Source organism: Nicotiana tomentosiformis, chromosome 4 (assembly GCF_000390325.3).
Source record: "Nicotiana tomentosiformis chromosome 4, ASM39032v3, whole genome shotgun sequence".
In the NCBI taxonomy this organism is placed as follows: domain Eukaryota; kingdom Viridiplantae; phylum Streptophyta; class Magnoliopsida; order Solanales; family Solanaceae; genus Nicotiana; species Nicotiana tomentosiformis.
Genome location: NC_090815.1, coordinates 106,089,022 through 106,105,599, shown reverse-complemented (window position 1 = coordinate 106,105,599; position 16,578 = coordinate 106,089,022). Strand labels below are relative to the sequence as shown.

The following is a 16,578-nucleotide window of genomic DNA, read 5'->3' as shown; positions in this document are numbered from 1 at the left end:
CATATTGCATCTCCTCTTATTGGTCATTGTAAGAATCATCTTGATTAAACCCACTATCTTCTTGCACATAATTGTCCACTCGTTGTTGCACTTGTGGACCCTTGGTTTTCCGTTTGTTCACCATCATGTTTATTCCCTCCGTGGCATTGACTTGCCTAGGATGTTGCACTTGTTGAAGTTGAGACTTTGCTAGTTGATTCATGGTGGTAGTCAATTCGTCTATGGCTTTCCCATGGTCATGCAACTCTTTGTGAAGGTGGATCATGTCGGGATCACCTTGTGGAACATTAGCCCGGGATTGCCACGCCGATGATGTTTCCGCAATTTCATCTAAAATATCACATGCCTTAGCATAAGGCGTATTCATAAAATTTCCACCGGCAAGTTGATTCACCACACTTTGGTTGGTCGTGTTAATCCTAAGATATAAGGTTTGTTGAATCATTTTTTCCGTCATATCGTTGTTGGGACATTCCTTTACCATTGTTCTATATCGCTCCCATATCTCGTGTAGTGGTTCATTGGGCTCTTGCTTGAATGTTATAATCTCATCTCGTAATGTAGCCATATGCCCTAGAGAGAAGAACTTTCAAATAAACGTTTTCGCCAATTCATCCCAAGTGTTAATGGAATGGTTCGGCAAATGTTCTAACCAATCTAAGGATTTCCCCCATAGAGAGAAGGGAAAAGGCCTTAGCCGGAAAAAGCCTTAGCCTCAAAGTATCCCCGGAGACATTTGTTTGTTTACTCCCCCAACACGTATCCACAAATCCCTTTAAGTGTTTGGATGCATTTTGACTTGGAGCACCGGTGAAGAACCCTCGTTGTTCTAACAAAGTGAGCATCGCATTGGTTATTTGAAAGTTGCCCTCCCTAATACGGAGAGGGACTATTGCACTTGTATACCCTTCATTGGGTAACACCCGGTGTGGAGCCACTCGTGGTAGAGGTGGGGGCTGAACTGGCACATTGTCATGAGACACTCAACCTCTTTTATTGGCTTGAGGTTCAAGAGGAACCTCATCCACTTGATCATCCTTAATGTCCACATCCCCCAAAGTAATATTTCTGAGCTCATAGTTTGCCATGGTTGTACCTTCGATTTCTAAAACACATTAGTAACACAGAAGGAAAAGAAGATATTCCAAAAACACACTCAAATATATAGCTAAAATCATTTTTAACTCCCCGTCAATGGTGCCAAAAATTGATCGCGTCCAAATGCACACCTCTAAACAAGGTATGAAACGGTCGATTGCAATTATAGTAACCCAACGAATAGTCGGGGTCGAATCCATATGGAGCTAGATGGGAGTTAGGGGTATATATTCTAATGCATGAAATTGAATTATCTTAACTTGCACTTCCACAAAAAAGATTTTGTTTCTATTTCTAATTTTACACTAAAGTTTGCAGAATAAAGAAATAAGACTTGGATAGCTGTTTTTGATCTTTTTCAAATTGGTAAAAAGCCTAGGGTTGTGACCATTATCTAGGTATTTTCCTAATAGGATAAAGACCTTAATGCTTATTTTGTTGATCGGGGTGTGTTATAGCTATCAAATCTCAATTACCCATTCAATACCTCTCGGTCAGAGAGTGATTTTGCCCAATTTGGCTTTTTCAAGACCAAATGGGTATCACACAAAATAGTTGATAGAAACTCAACTCGGGTTATTACTATCTCTAGGTTGAACCCTTTAATTGGGTTAATCAATCTCTCGATTGACCCAATTCCTTGTTAGCCAATTATTCCTAGACTAAGTCTCTCTTTCTCAAGTAGAAACTAAGTCAAATAGGCATGAACTAATGTTTGCAACCATTAATTTCACAAATTAAAGCATAAACTAGGCTAAATAACAAATACCCAATCATATCAAGCACTTAATTTAATTACCCATAAGGTTAACCCTAGTAAAAATCTAGCTACTCATACTTGGGTTTGAAGAAGAAGAAGAATAAACACTAATTAAACTCATAATGTAAGCTTAAAATAATAAAATATATTGTAAAATACATAAAAATATAGTAAACTTCCAAAACATGCAAAGAAAAATGGCTACAGTACTTGCTGATGTCAAAACTTGACATAGTTTTGTGAAACTCTTCTATTTATACAAGTATGAAAATCTCAGACAAAAATGCCCCTCGGGAGATTCTGCGGCCGCATAATTCCATGTGCGGTCCGCATATGTCTTCATCTTGCAGGATCTGGGATTTTACGGCCGCACAATTCTGAACTGCGGCCGCGAGGCTATATTTCTGCTGTCCGCAGATTAAGCACTGCGGCTGCAAGGCACTCTTTTGCGGTCCCCAATAGTATGATTGCGGCTGCAAGATAATCTTCTGCGGCCCACAAATCTTGTGCGAACTGCTGGACTTGGCTTTTTGTCAACTCTCTGATCTTGGATCCTAACCCAACTTTTGCGGCCGCATAATTCATGTGTGGTCCGCAATTTTCTCAGAAGTCTGTTGAGTTTTTATTCCTTGATTGCGGCTGCAGATGGTATTCTGCGGACCGCACAGTGTAAGCTTATGTGCCTTTTATCGCCTTGTATTTAGACTACTCCTTTTTAGTCGGATTTCATCTCAGGAGTCCAACATCCAACATTCCTTCAATTTTGTATATTTCATTAGTTTTGGGAAAATAATTTCAATACTTTTAGACTAAAACAAAAGCTAAAAGGCGCTCATAAGTAGTCAAAATCCCCACTTATCAGTAATATACAAGGAAAAAAATTAATCCGGTTGCTTTTTTGGGAGTGTTCATATGCTAACAGAGCGATGGAGTTTGATTGTATTTGGGACCAAGTCAGAGTGGGTGACTCTCAACAGTAGTTCTAATGGGTTCAAGAATGTAAGAGTGGTGTCTAAGGACTCTTGGATTCGTTATATGACCGAAGACTGAGATTTTGCAGCAGAGTGTGAAGAATACTTGGGAAATTTCCTATGTTATCATCGGGTCTGCGGGGCAGTATTGGAGAAATGGAAGAAATAATTTCGGATTCGCGGAAGGTCCTTCAGAATAGGTGTACCAGTTGGAGATGTTATTGTGTGCATGTGGAGGGTATGAGATAGTACATGGGTATTAAGATGATGTAGTATCATGATTCGGGCCACTCGGGATGAGTGCTGATTGAGTTCATTATGTTTTTGAATGGAGCTATTATTATTCCTAAGGCAAGTCAAGAGTAAATTGAAAGAAGTTGGGTCGGTTAGTAATGGTTTGAACCAGCATGATTATGACAATGATCAGTTCATTCGGCGTGTTAGTTATACAGGTGGTTGTGGTCATACGTGCGGGCTTGACATCCACCATAATTTGATTGGTTTGGGAGGCATTTGATTCCAATGGCCTTGTTATGTGTAAATGGATCCCGGAAGAGTTATGGCAGTTTAGACCACGATTTGGGGTTTGTATTTTATGCAACTATGGGAATTCAACTGCGTGTTGCAATAGTTCTTCTGAAATGAGTTAAGTGGAAGGTTTCTAGCCAATGAAGTATTCATTCTACTAGTAGTTCAGGGGTTATGATGAACTCTGGTACTCCCGCGTAGCGGCATGATAGGTGCAGTGAGCGGTATGAGAATTTGGAAGTTGAGGACCAAGGTCGAGGTTTGGAGTTGATAAGTATGTCACGACCTCGGATGAGCAGGGAAAATTTCAGATGTTTAGAGAAAGCTGGCACTATCTTAGTATCACATGAGAATGGTGTCCGGGGTGAGAGGCATCGTGTATTGATTTGCGGATTCTTAATTGCTTTATCGAATTAGTACGGTTGATGGTATGGAGGTGCAGACTTTGCTACCTGGTGCGGAAGGTCGTGGGAGCGTACCTCGCGTGGAAATTGTATGAGCGTTGCATGTTAGCCACTTGATGGTTATAATTTGAACCAAGTATAGAGATTTTTGGTACTATCATTAATATGAGAGTTTATTCCCGGAAGGCGCTCTATTCCTTTGATTGTGAATTGTGGGAGTTCGTTCTGAATTGGGACAGCTGCTCGTGTGTGTCATGAATAGGACCATTGTGGATCCTTGAAAGGTTGTTGGTCCAGTATGGGATGATCGGAATCGGCTTGAGGTCCGGTGTTGGGTCTAATGTGAATGTGTGCTCTACATCAGGTCAGATATATTCATTAAGCATAGCGTTTCTTACGGAGGAGCCTTCGAGCATTGGAGGTATTTCCGTCGTCAATTGTTCCACTCTATTGTGCCATGCGGGTTGTGAGACGGCTTGATTATTCACACATATATTGTGGTCCCGTGTAGCTTGTGGTGTTATATGAGCAGGATGGCTCTCGAGATGCAGATCATTTATTGCACCATAGTCGTACTTGGGTTTTGTAGTGTATGGCCCTATCCGTGTCCCCAGGGTTGTATTTTTGCACTTGGCGTGCTTGTGGTTGATATTCAGGTATTTCGTAGGTATAAGCATTATGTCGTGATGGGTATTTCTATATTTATTGTTATGTATGTATTGGGTGGCACGTCACCATAGGTATATTGTTGGGACCGGGTTGCACGCCGTAACGGTATCATGTTTGGATCGGGTTGCACGCCACAATGATACCAAGTGTGGATCGGGTTGCAAGGCGCAACAATGAGATGTTGAGTACAATTCCCTATATATATTCGTGTGTATGTTGTTTCTCATTCTCTGAGAAGGGTTCATGGCATCTATTCGACCATTTTATTCGTTACACGGACTGGATAGTTCTTTTCCAGAGTTCGTTTCCTATTCAAGTGATGGCTTGTCGGCGCATTGATGGCGTCATATGAGATCTTGGTTAGTGTTTGGGGTGGCTTATTTCCTGAGCAACTTATACTGGGTGAGACGAGATTTTTGGACTTGAAATCGGTGCAATCAGATTTATATAAGGTATATCAAAGAACAAATATTGTTATTTAGTCAGAATGAGGTAATGGTCCTTGTCGGGAGGAGAGACTCTATGATTTGTTGATTCGGCAGGTGGTTATGAATTTCTATGCATCTCTTCCGTCATGGCAGTATCGCGAGAGTTGGAACAAGGCTTATATGTGTTACGAGGTATACTACATGCTTCGGGTCAGTGAAATTGCAGTTATTGTGATTGGAGGAGGTTGACTTGGGCAAATGAGTTATGCGGTATGTTGGTTGATGTCACCATAGGTGCATGATCATGTTTTGGTAAAGTGTGTAGCGATTGTTACAACGTTCGTATGTTAGAACTAGGTTTTTTAAAGAAATTCGGAGGTTGGAATTTGGTTCTAAGGCTTATTGAGTAAATAAAATGGAGGATCTTCAGTCTGGCTCGAGCTGATGTGCTCAACTGGGTTGTGGTAGCACGGGTAGGTGCACAAGGTGTTAAACAGTGATTTTGGACAACTTCAGAACAGTTCTTGGCACGTTCGAGGACGAACGTACGTTTAAGTGGGGGAGAATGTAACGACCCGACCGGAACCGCAGAAGCGGTCAAGTGACCGCAGGTGCGATGATCGCTGGGTAGAGGGCTTGTTTAAGTGCGTGGGTTTGGCTCATTTTCATTTCATTTCTTCCATGGGAGCCGGCCTTTGAGTGATTTTGGAGCGTCATTTTCATCATCAATCATGAGGTAAGCTATTTCTCCAAGTTGTGAGTTAAATGTATGAATTTGGGCTTGTAAATACATGAAAATTGTGTAAATTGTAGGATTTTAAGAGAAAATCTAGAATTGATATTTTTGAATTTTGACCACGAAATTGGACATGAAATTGGGAATAAATCATATATTTGAGTTCATAATGTTATGGATAAAATTTATCTTCGAAAAATTTCAGAATCCGGGCACGTGGGCCTGAGGGTTGACTTTATTGACTTTTCGAGCGGAGTTGGGGATCATTATAGATTGTTAAATTATAAGCATTGAAGTATATTTTGATTGATTTGCACATTGTTTGGCTAGTTTCGGGTCGTTTGGCTTTGAATTGAAGAAATTGAGAGGCATTGGAGCTGGTTATGGAACTTCGGAGCGAGGTAAGTCTCATGTCTAATCTTGTGAGGGGTAAACTACCCCTAGGTGATAATTATTGTTATGTGCAACTAGTTGTGGGTGCTACATACGCACGAGGTGACGAGAGTCCGTACGTAGCTAAAGCATGTTCATGTTCGGGTAGACTTAGAATTTTATCATGTAATATTTGAATTGTTTGGACTTATTTTCCTATCATAATTAATTGAAATTTTAACTGAAATTTGATTTAGAAACATGTAAATATATTAGGTCGCGCTTTATCACCTGGAGTTATTGCCAAGATATTTGATAAATGCAAAGGGGTATATTTATTATTGTGCCCATGTACTGTATTGTAAGCTCGTGTCTCATAATTCGATAATTTCCTTCCTTTCTTGTGGAGCGGGCCGAATGCCTCAGTAGTATAATAGATGCATATATGGTTCATGCCGCTCGACCCTCGGCAGTGTACACATTATTTTGGATCGGGCCCAATGACCTCGGCATAATCGTGCATTATATCGCTAGCAGTCCGAATATCACGAGATTGTTCTTCTAAGGATTCCCGACAATTTATAAGGTATTTCCTTATCCGTTCAATACTAGCACTTGATACATGTGAGTTGTTGAGATAGAATACGAGACAGAGAAATCTATATCTTTAAAAGAAAATTTTGGAAGGTTGTGTAACTTACAGTTTTACCCCATTATTATTGTAGTGCTTCATATCTGCTTATGATTTATCAAATTGCTTTACTGGACCTCTAGTAAGTGTCGATGTCGACCCCTCATCACTATTTCTCCAGGGTTAGGTTAGATACTTACTGGGTACGTGTTGATTTACGTACTCATGCTGCACTTCTGCACTAAATGTGCTAGATGTGACATGTTCATTTGGTGTTCATCTTGGCGCGAAGGCGCAGCTGTTGAGGAGACCTTATGTGAGCTGCATTCCAGGCTACACATCGCAATCCACAGAGTCTCCATCGTACTATTTATTTTATCCTGTCTCATTTACATTCTAGACTTGTATTATTATTGTGCTCCTTAGTAAAGGCTCATGCACTTGTGACATCGGATTTTGGGATATGCTAGTGATGCTTCAGGATTTATATATTATTATTGCCTTTTATTTCTTTTATAAACTACTAATTATGTACGTTTCCGTGGATTTAAAAGCATAAATTTCCTTCCTTGATAAAATTTATGATTTCGAAAAATAAAAATGATGAATAATTAAGTGTTCGCTAGCCTAACGACGAAGTTGGGCGCCTTCACGGCCTATAGTGGATTTTGGGTCGTGACACAAATTGAACATAAAATAGAAATTTTTATACAAAGCCAACAATCCCAAAATCGGCAGTACAAGTCATAAGCTCTACTGAGCTCACTAGAAAATCTCTAAGTACAACTGTTCCGGAATAGCAATAGACTATACAAAAATATAACTTCCGAAGGTGAATCCGAGGCCTGCAAACACGACGGTAGGTATACTTTGAAGTCTCCACAACAATATCTGATCTGCTATCTAACAATCAATAGACTTCGAAGTACCTGGATCTGCACAAAAAATATGCATAAGTATAGTATGAGTACATCACGGTCGGTACCCAATAAGTATCAAGACTATTCTTGGTAGAGTAGTGATGAGGTACAAGTCGAGACACTCACTAGACAAAATATCCTATGCAGTATAGAAGTATAAAACTAATAACGAAAAATGGGAATCAGTAAATGGCAACAAGAACCAACAAATGATATAAACAATAAAGCAATAAGAACACCGTGAAGTATCAATAAAACCAAATAAGGAACAAAAAGGATAATCAATTAATCAAGTCGTTCTAACACAAGTTTCATAGCAAAATCACTCTGTGGTACTTCATCTCATAGTCACAAGTCACGAGTCTCAACCCACCATCATATACTTACGGCACCTCGTGCCCACATCTTCCATCACAACCGCACGGACAACTCACGTACCGATATCCCAATCCGCCCGGCATGATCACATGCTCACAATCTGTCACGACCCAAAATCTAACCATGGTCGTGATGGCGCCTATCGTGTTATAAGGCAAGCCTACTTCCCAAAATATTACTACTAAATCGATTATAAGAATTTAATAAAATATTTCAACATTTAATTTTTTCATAAACTAAATCAACTCTAAATATAATATAGAAAAATACGGAAATGAGCCCCAAACATCGGGGTGTCACTAAGTCATGAGCGTCTAAAACTATAAACTAAGATATATAAACTGCTTAACTGTCCAAAAGAAGAAATGACAAAAGGAGTAACAAGGTCCTGCGGATGCTAGCAGCTACCTTGCAATCTCCACAGATAGTCGGCCTGAACTCAACGATCGCCGCGCACTAACTCACCCGGATCTGCACATAAAGTGCAGGGTGTAGTACGAATACAACCGACTCAGTAGTAACAGAAATAACTAAGGAACTGAGCAGTAGTGACGAGCTAAGTAAAATAGTCCAATTATTTATTTCCACAATTAAGTACAAACAGGAGTAGACAGGTAATTTCATAAATCAGTAAGACTACAAGGAAAATTAACAGGTAAATGCAGCAACATCACAAATAAATACAACCTCACAACAGTGTCACTCCATCACTCATCACTCGCACTCAGCACTCAACACTTAAAACACTCAACACTATGCGCTCACTGGGGGTGTGTACAGACTCCGGAGGGGCTCCAAAAGCCCAAGCACTAAGCACGGACAACTCACGTGCCATCATATCAATACCTGGATCTGCACGGTCAACTCACGTGCTACGCGAACAACTCATGCACTATGGTATCAATACCTGGATCCGCACGGTCAACTCACGTGCTACGCGGACAACTCACCCACTATGGTATTAATATCCTCACAACCAGGCCCTCGGCCTCACTCAATCATATACCTCACTAGCCTCACCATCATCAACAAATAAGGGAACACAACCCACATCAAGTATCACAGCATATTAGCAAATAATAGAGACTGAGGTAAACATGTACAATAATTTCTATGACTGAGTACAAATAATGTGAGCATGAATAAAGCCTAAACATGATCTCTAACATGAAGACATACAAGTTCAACAACAAGTAACTATGTAAACACAGATGATGGCCATGAGGCCTCACGAGACGGACCAAGTCTCAATCCCTCGAGGTATACACCCACACGTCCGTCACCTAGCGTGGGTATCACCTCCAAACAGTCACACAATATCAAATTCTCCGGGTTTATACCCTCAAAGCCAGAGTTAAAACTGTTACTTACCTTAACAACGTAAAATCCTACTCCGGGATGCACTCATCTATGGACTCGGTCTCCAAAAGCTCCAAATCTAACCATAATCAGATTAATACCATCAACATAGGCTAACAAATCAAATTCCACAATAAGAACTACAAAATATGCCAAAAATCCGAAACCGGCCAAAACCCGCCCCCCGGGCCCACATATCAAAATCAGTCAAAAATGGAAGAATAATAAACCTCATCCTCTCCCGAGTCTAACCATATAAAATTCATCAAAATCGGACTCCGTTTGGTCCCTCAAATCCTCACTTAAACTCTCCAAAACTCAAACCCTAACTCCCTTAATTTTACTTTGAAATCATCAATCAAATCCCAAAAACGAAGATGGATTCATGAAATATAACTAAAACTGAATAGAGAACACTTATCCCAATCGTTATTGTGAAAATCGCCCCCAAAATCGCCCAAATCCGAGCTCCCCAACTCAAAATATGACCGAATGAACAAACCCTCGTTTTATATATTTTTCTGCCAGCTATTCTACCTCGTTTCTTATGCAAAACGATCCCAAACCTTACTTTTTATACCTCCAATGGATTCCTTGTAAAATTTTAGTCAAGTTAGGCTTTTGAATCACTTAATTTGATCTTATAATGAAGGAGATATGTAGGTTTTAATATTTGCAAATCGTGCAGATTTTTAAATACACCGTCAGTGGCAATTTCGTAATTAATCCGAAAAATCTGGCAACCTAATTCTTAGTAAAATGACCATAAAATTCTCATACGATGTCCAAATTTGACGATTCTTTTTGCTACGGGTCCATAATTACGATATGGATCTAATGCTTCAATCAAAAAAGAAATCGAAGCTCATTTGTTCAATATGATATCATTTATGCTTGAAGAAATGACTTCGAAACATAAGAAAAACGAGCGCAACACAACCCAAACCTATCCGAAACTCACCTGAGGTCCTCGGGACCTCAATCAATAATTTCAAAAAGTCATATATCACTACCTGAACTTAGTCGAACCTTCGGAACACCCAAACCAACACCAAAATACCAAATCAACCTCGGATTCAAGCCTAAGAACTTCTAAACTTCCAACTTTCGCCAATTCAAGCCTAATTCTACCACGGACCTCCAAATTACATTCCGGACACACTCCTAAGTCTAAAATCACCCAACGAAGCTAATCGAATCATAAAAATCCACATTCAAATTCGTTTACTCATAAGTCAACTTCCGGTTGACTTTTCTAACTTAACTTTCTAACTAACAGACTAAGTGTTCATTTCACTCCAAAACTACTCTGAACCCAAATCTACCAACTCGATACAACTCAACACAGTTGAACAACACATAAATAAGCTGAAATGGAAAAAATGGGGCTACAACTCTCGGAACGACTGGCCGGGTCCTTACACAATCACAATCCATCCGGCATTGTCACAGGCTCACAATCACAATCCGCTCGGCATGGTCACAGGCTCACAATCGCAATCCGCCTGACATGGTCACAGGCTCAATATCAACATGGAAACAAATAATACAAGAACACATGGGCATGATCAATAAATGTCAAGTTTCATACTCCTGATCTAGTGTAAGTGGCATGCCACGGTGTATGCTTGTGCGAGTGTACTACTGCAGCCCAAGTCAACAAGTAATATTAAAGACATCGAATAGCTCATCGAAACAACATAGCAAGTCACACAAGGTGTATGACAAATAAAAGGAAAAGCATAGCATCACACGAAAATCACCAACACGTTGTCTCCAACCATCACACATCATCCCTGACATTGCCACCTTTATCTCTTCGATAGCCACCCGTATCACTCCACCCTGACATTATCATTAGCCACCCTTATCTCTCCTATAGCCACCTGTATCACTCCGTATAATAGCCACATGTATTACTCCGTATATTTAACTATAATGAGATGCCACCCTTATACCCGCATAACAACAACAGTGAAATGCCACCCTTATACTCCACATAACAACAACAAAATCACACAACAATTCACACGTGATATCATCACAATAACACAACATATAAACTTGTATCACAAGTGCCCGTAGGTCACAACCGTTGCAAAGATTCAACGATATCAATACTTTCACAACAAATATCCCACGGTTTAACACAACGTATATAGAATCTCAATGACAACTAAATGAACGGAAAAGTAACTCAACAAAGAACAACACCCCTTTTAAACACAACTTCAATTAGAATAGATTAATGACTCTCGATAACTTCAATTCCAATTAATTGTTTAAGGATAACCTCGATAGTGAATGTACTTCCATGAAATGGCAAACTTCAGACTCTAGTGTATGAATTAGGCTAACAATGAAGGAGATGGCACGAACTAGTACTATGTCTAAATGTTGAGAACAACCCGGCAACAAAGGATATCATGTGACGATAATTTCAACTAAGAGTAGCTCCACAATAAAAGAAATCACATAATGACACAAGTGATAACAACTCCAAATAAATCATATAAGAGCAAACTCGACAAGTAGAGAATGTGACATGTAATGACAACTTCAAATAAAGCATGCGATAGTAGACATGACGAATAAAAGATATAACATGTGCTAACAATTCCAAAAAAGTACACAAAAGATGCCTAAGAGTCTAGACCGGTCAATTTCCATATATAAGTCCGAGTATGTACTCGTCACCTCGCGTACATGAGTTATACATGACACAAATAGCACAAATGACTCAAATCCTAAGGGGTAGTTCCCCCACACAAAGTTAGGCAAGATACTTACCTCAAAGAAGATAGACAGATATTCTAAAATGACTTCTTATGTGAAACAACCTACAGACGACTCAAATCTAGCCAAAATAACTTCATATCATGAATAAAACCCATAGGAAACAAATCCGGATAGTAAGATTCGATCTTTAATGAAAACTAAAAAGTCAATCAAAAAAGTCAACCCCAGGCTCGCACCTCGGAACCCGACAAAATTCATAAAATTCGAACACCCATCCCGATACAAGTCCAATCATACCAAATTTATCCAATTCCGACATCAATTCATCCTTCAAATCATCATTTTACACTTTTGAAAGTTTTCAAAAAATTCTCATTTCCCCCAAGCTCAAACCACTAATTTAATGATAAAAATAAAGATAAAATTATAAAATAAAATCAAATCCGAGTAAAGAACACTTACCCGAATCCAACACGTGAAGAACCCCTAAAAATTGCTCAAATCCGAGGTCTGCAACTCAAGATATGATTAAAATGGCCAAACCCTCGAAATGAAGTTCTTTATATTTCTGCCCAGGTAAAATGCATCGCGATCGCGAAAATTCGTATACGATCACAAAGAAGAAAATCATCAGTTGCCAAAGCTACGTGGACGTGATGACACTCCGCGAACGCGAAGGCTAACACTCGTGGCCTCCCCCAGCCTGGTCATTCACAACGCAATCATGACTACAATACGCGAACGCGATGAGGTAGCTTCCCAAAGGCACGCGATCGCGACCTCCTCACTGCGAATGCGAAGAAGAAAATCTGCCAGCCATAAGAACATGCTATGCGAGCGCGGCTTGAACCTCGCGATCGCGTATAAGGAACACCAAATATCAGGTCAGCAATCCAAAACATGAGAAAATGGCCCGTAGCCCATCCGAAACACACTTGGGGCCCCCGGGACCCCGTCCGATCATACTAGAAAGTTTCATAACACAATGCGGACTTGCTCGAGGCCTCAAATCACATAAAACAACATCAAAACTATGAATCACGCCTCAAATCGAACTTAATGAACTTATGAACTTTCAACTTCTTCAACTTGCGCCGAATCATATCAAATCAACCCGGAATGACGTCAAATTTTGCATGCAAGTCCCAAATTACATAACAGAGCTATTCCAACTCTCGGAATTGCAATACGACCCCCATATCCACAAACTCAACCCCCAGTCAAATCTTTCAACCTTTCAAACCTTTAACTTTCTAATTTTTGCCGAAATGCATCAATTTAACCTACAGACCACTAAATCCAAATTCGAACACACGCCTAAGTCCAAAATCACCATACGAAGCTATTGAAATCATCCAAACTCAATTCCGGAGTCGTCTATACAAAAGTCAAACTCTGGTCAACTCTTACTGCTTAAGCTTCTAAAACAAGAATCATTCTTCAAAATTGACCCCGAATCATCCAAAAATCAAACCCGGCCACACATGCAACTCATAATACAGAATACAAAGTTGCTAGAGACCTTAAGTTGCCGAATGGGATATTAATTCTCAAATCGACCGATCGGGTCGTTACAAAAACACACACGGAACACTCGGGAGCAAGGATTCTCACTTTTTCTTCATCTTTCTTAGTATTTTCAACTATTCAACACTTATGAAATTGTTTAACTTTAGCATAAGTGGCTAAAACCAATAAGTTTTGGGGTTGTGATTTAGCTGTGAATATTATTGTTCGAAATTAATTTTACCTTGATTATAATTCGCTAATATATGGTTGTTTCTTTAATTCTATGATAAACTGCTTAATTGTCTAGCCAACAGTTAGGTTCTATTTACTATCTATGCTATGCTTGAAAAAGCTACATCTAGATTAGAGAGGAGTAGAAGAGGGCATGATCTTAACTCTGAGTGGGAGGGGGAGGGGGGAGATTCGTGGTTAGGATAGAAATATACCTAGTCACCATGCTTTATTGAATATCGTAATCTTAATGCGTTCTTAATAGATTGATTCCATAGGAATAAAGGCGTTAATCTATTTTGAATAGGCGAGTAGTAATTCGAGAGAATGCTATGAGAGTAATTACTCGATTAATTAGCAACCATGAGCTAATTGTATAAAAGAGAGAGTTAATTAGAATGCAACAGGATTGGTAAATCGATCACAACCCTGGAATGTTTGTCTCTACTGAATTCTCAACAATCATTTTCTGCTTGATTTATTAGTTAATTGTTACATTCATTGCTTAGTTATAATCACACTATTAAAATCTGATTGACTCAGCTAAATAACAATTTTGGTGGAATTAGCAGGTAGTTAACACAAGCCTCTGTGGGTTTGACACTCTTCTTATTATTATATTACTTGTACGGCCACGTATACTTGCGTGTGCGTTTGAAAGCAACAAGTTTTTGGCGTCATCGACGGGGACTTGTGTTTTGACTATTTTACTTTTGTTATCTATTTCGTCAAGTCTAACGTTTCTTATTAGTTGTTCTGCTCTCAGGAACTTTGATTAAATGTGAAGGGTCGGAGCCAAGATAGACTTCAACTTCAAGGCTTTGACCTAGAACCTGAGAGAACATTTCACATGAGATTGAGAGAAGCAAGGGACACAGATAATCTTCAGGCACTTGTTCAATTACATATGAATATGGCATACGAGCAACGTATGGCGGTTCAGGAGGTGGTGATGCCTAGCATTGCTAATGTCACCTCTAACATTGTGAAGCCTAGAATCACTGGGTACTTTGAGCTGAAATAGAGCATGATCCGTCTGCTACATGCAAACGGGCAATTTATGGGTCTTCAACATGAGGATCCACATCAACACATTCTGAACTTCTTGGAAATTAGTGATACTTATATCACTAACGGAGTCACTCCGGAATATGTGAGGCTCACATTGTTCCTGTTCTCTCGTTTGGACGAAGCAAAGTGGTGGTTGAAGTCGGAACCGACTAACTTTATTACATCATGGAATGATCTGGTTAGAATTTTTTTGGTAGAGTTCTTTCCCTCAGGCAAAACTATAAAGATCAGAAGTGAGATAACCGTCTTTAAACAGAAGTCGGGCGAGTCTTTATATCCAGCTTGGGAGAGATTCAAGTGGTTGCTTAGATATTGTCCTCATCACAACCAGACGAATGAAGTGTTGGCTCATATCTTCGTAGAAAGGCTACATCTAGAGATAAGAATTATGGTAGATGTTGTAGCAGGAGGTCAAGTGTTGGAGAAATGCTTTGATGAAATTTATGCATTATCGAAAAAATTCTCTATGAGCACGTAATTTTTGCCCTAATGCAAATTACTCCTAAAATAATCCAAATAGCTTTAATTAGTTTTATAGAAATTTAGGAATTTTTCTTTTTTTATTTATTTATTAGAAATGGTTTAAATCATAAAAATCACAAAAAAAATATTTTTTATATTTCATTTAGTGTATTTTAGGATTTTAATTGCATGTTAGGATTTAATCATATGTTAAAAGTATTGTTAAAATATAAAAATCACAAAAAATACATGTAATCGTTCTTCGTCTTCTTTTACATCTTAGGGTCAACTAATTAGTTAAATTAGGAATCCACAAATTAATTAGTTTAAGTATATAATTCATGTAAAAGGTTAATTTTGTAATTTAAGTTCTAAGTGTTATGTTAGTTAATCAGTGGCTAAATATGAAAGATAAGAAGAGAAAGATTTAAAGCTGTCAGTGGTTCAAAATCGGACTGGGCCGAACTTTGAGCCCAGTGCATACAAGTTTTGCAAGCCCACTCCCAAACCCGGTCCAGCCACCCCCATAAACAAAAGAAAATTTGGCATCATATAACAACGCATAGCAGGAATTGGTTATTTTTTAGCCTTATATTAGGTTTGGCAAAGATAGCCCCAAACAATTGGCATTATATAGCCAAATCTTAAAAAAAACTACTCTCTTTTATATTCAATCTCAAAAAAAATTATATGCTTATTTTGGCTTCCCACCCCTTTTCTCTCCTTGTATTTATTCTTCTATCTCTTCTCTTTTCTCTCATAGTTTAGCAAAAAAATCTTGCAAATTATGCAAAAAAAAAAAAAACAAAAAAAAATCAGTGGGATGAAAAGGTAATGTTGATCTCACATCAGAGAAAATCAGAAGCAGAAACTAAGAGAGAAAAAATATATTTTAACTTTATTTTTCCTCTCTCTTCTTTTTTTTGTTAGACTGAATGAGTGATTATGATTGAAATTAGTTAAAAATACCTAAACAAGGCTATATACAAAAATTGAGCAAGATTAGCAAAAACTAAGAGAGAAAAAATATATTTCAACTTCGTTTTTCTTCTCTCTTCCTTTTTTTGTTTGGATTGAATGAGTGGGTTTTATTGAAATTGGTTGAAAATGCCTAAACAAGGCTACATACAAAACTTGAGCAAGATTAGAAGTGATTTAGACTCATTTCAGGTAAAAAAAATCAGACCTAAAAATCCAACTGCGACATGAGTATATTACGTTATATATCACGTACATCAATGTATATCACACACAAGTTTTTAAGGACGTATGTGTATATCACTTTGTATATCGTGTATACAACATAATTATT

The 16,578-nt window shown here is 38.7% G+C and overlaps 1 non-coding gene across 1 annotated transcript; it reads right to left on the bottom strand.

Moving 5' to 3' along the window:
- Positions 1-15,027: 15,027 nt before the first annotated feature.
- LOC117274711 (small nucleolar RNA R71) lies at positions 15,028-15,134 on the bottom strand. The gene has a single exon (XR_004504871.1). It is a non-coding gene; the product is annotated as a small nucleolar RNA R71 (small nucleolar RNA).
- Positions 15,135-16,578: the final 1,444 nt, after the last annotated feature.